At 45.2% G+C, this 2,500-nt stretch overlaps 1 protein-coding gene across 1 annotated transcript in view; it reads left to right on the top strand.

Annotated features, from left to right (window-relative positions):
• The window catches only part of prkg1b (protein kinase cGMP-dependent 1b), a 137,543-nt gene that overhangs the window by 28,264 nt on the left and 106,779 nt on the right, over positions 1–2,500 (top strand). The gene's annotated exons all lie outside the window — the stretch shown is intronic.

Below are 2,500 nucleotides of genomic sequence, written 5' to 3'. Positions count from 1 at the left end.
GAGATGTTGTTTGAGGTGTCATGGCATGGGATCCAGATGGACCCTCTATCGCTCGGGGCCAAAAAGAGAGCACATCCATATCAAAGATCTCACACACTCTGAACTTTACTTTTGAACAGAAATTTTCAGAAATGTGAGATTATTTTTCGGAAATGATCTTTGACGGTGTTGACACTGGTCTCTTTCAGCTATATTCAGTTGTTGTTTTTTTTGTCAGTTATACAGTATTACCTTTCCTGTAGCTTTTAATCACATGATATCACTGGACTACAGGTGGCTGTGTGTGTGTGTGTGTATGTGTGTGTGTGTGTGTGTGTGTGTTTTTTAGTGTGTGTGTGTGTGTGTGTGTGTGTGTTTTAGTGTGTGTATGTGTGGCCCTTATGTGCCAATTTGTTGGGCCTTGTCGTATCCAAGCTGCAGTTATAGAATTACGCTTCCTCTCAGGATATTACACAATTGACGACATGTCTGTTAACATGTTTACTGAGACAGAATATTAATGCTGATAACTCAGTATGCCAGATGCAAACGGGAGCCCGTAATCGCCTCTGCACGATCAAGAGAGAGAGAGAGAGAGAAAGAGAGAGAGAGAGAGGGAGAGAGAGAGAGAGAGAGAGAGAGAGAGAGAGAGAGAGAGAGAGAGAGAGAGAGAGAGAGAGAGAGAGGAGGGGAAACTCTCTCCTTTGTCCTCCATCCCAGACATCATATTGCATTGTCACTCCCTGTCAGATAAAGCTGTCAGGCGGTGATGGAAATCTAATAAACGCATTTGAGGGAGAGGGAGGGAGAGAGACAGAGAGCGAGAGAGAGAGAGAGAAGGAAGGAAGGATCAGAGAGAGGAGGAGGAGGGAGGGGGAGAAACCACTTGCAGCTGAATAAAACCTCTCTCTCTCTTCCAGCATGCAGTGTGTGTGTGTGTGTGTGTGTGTGTGTGTGTGTGTGTGTGTGTGTGTGTGTGTGTGTGTGTGTGTGTTTCATCTTGTATCCTCTCAGGTACATTCTACTTGACTGTCAAAGCACTATACCACAATGGGGCCAATTCACACTGTGATGCATTTTCAACTCAAGCCAAAAGTCTCATGACTGCTCATGACTGAATTCCATTTTTTCCCCGTTTGTTGTTTTCCTGGAAATGTATTCTGCGCTCTAGTCTAGCGGAAGGCCTCCAAGCGCTTTTTACCTGTGCTAGCCTCTGTGTAGACCATGAGTCTGAGCAGGTGTTGATAGCCGAGCAGGTGTATCGGGGGGTGTGTGTGTGTGTGTGTGTGTGTGTGTGGGGGGGGGGTCAACCAGAGCAGCTGCGTGCTCCGTTGGGGCTGATAGCATCGTCGCTGGTCCCCAGTGCTCCGCCGGTGAGCTCCATATCCGCTGAGCGCCTGGGTCTTATCACTGCTGCCATCCAGGCAATACAAGGACACCAAATTCAGAATGGTAGAGACATGCCGTTTCCCAGGCAACCCCAAGCTTAAGTCAGAGAGCTTTGTTTATTTAGGTCTATTATGTAATAGTTAGAATAGTGAGTAGGTGGTTTAAAACTCTACTCTATATATCTTTATCTTATTTCACTACATATCAATTCTTGTAGTATATCAAGTCTTGTAGCCTTGACCATAACATGACCATTACTGAAGATTTTATCCGGTTAATCCGTTTGAAACAGCAAACACAAAATTGTAACATTGTATGGCTCCCTTTCCTAACAGTAACTTTCCACTGAGGATATGAATCATGTTTTCATTGACTAAAATAACAATGTGTGAGACCTTTGGCTCTCAGTCTGGCAAAAGAGCCGACACCTCAACCTGTGAATGGAACTACATCTAAAGGGAAGAAATCCTTAGTGGTTCTCTGTCAGATAGACGTAAGACAGAATGAGGGCATTACAATGACTATCAATGACTATCAATGACAATGACAATGATCTATTCTTTCTGTTTAAGATCATTTAAAAAATTCCCTGCTGGCATTTAGTACCCTTCTTTATGACTTCAAACCGTATGCCTGGTAGATATGCAAGATATACCTTTTCCATCCCCGTTTTCTTTATTCGTTCTGAAGAGTTCAGACCTTTCCCTCTTCTGTCGCTTCCCTCTCTACAGCCCCGCACTCTGTGCCTGCTAAAGTAACGAGATGTGACTTTTAATTTGGCGCATTAGCCCTCTCCGCCTCCGTCGTCATGGCGCGGAGCGGCAATTCCATTTTCAGCCTGTCAGACTCGCTATCCCAAACAGTGCATCAAACGTAATAATAATAATAAAAAAAGAGACCCACACGAAGAGAAAAAAAGACGACAAAGGAGGAAAAAGTGAAAAGAAGGGCCCCAGCCGTGGTGCGACTGGCTGGGGCACCTGCACTGCACGCCGGCGACCCGGGTTCAATTCCCGCCCCGTGGTCCTTTCCGGATCCCACCCCTACTCTCTCTCCTGCTCGTTTCCTGTCATACTCTCTACTGTCCTGTCCAATTAAAGGCATAAAAAGCCCCAAAAAATAATCTTTAAAA

Source organism: Sardina pilchardus, chromosome 22, assembly GCF_963854185.1.
Source record: "Sardina pilchardus chromosome 22, fSarPil1.1, whole genome shotgun sequence".
NCBI classification, from domain to species: domain Eukaryota; kingdom Metazoa; phylum Chordata; class Actinopteri; order Clupeiformes; family Clupeidae; genus Sardina; species Sardina pilchardus.
The sequence above is the reverse complement of the archived record's forward strand: the minus strand, read 5'-3'. Positions and strand labels throughout refer to the sequence as shown.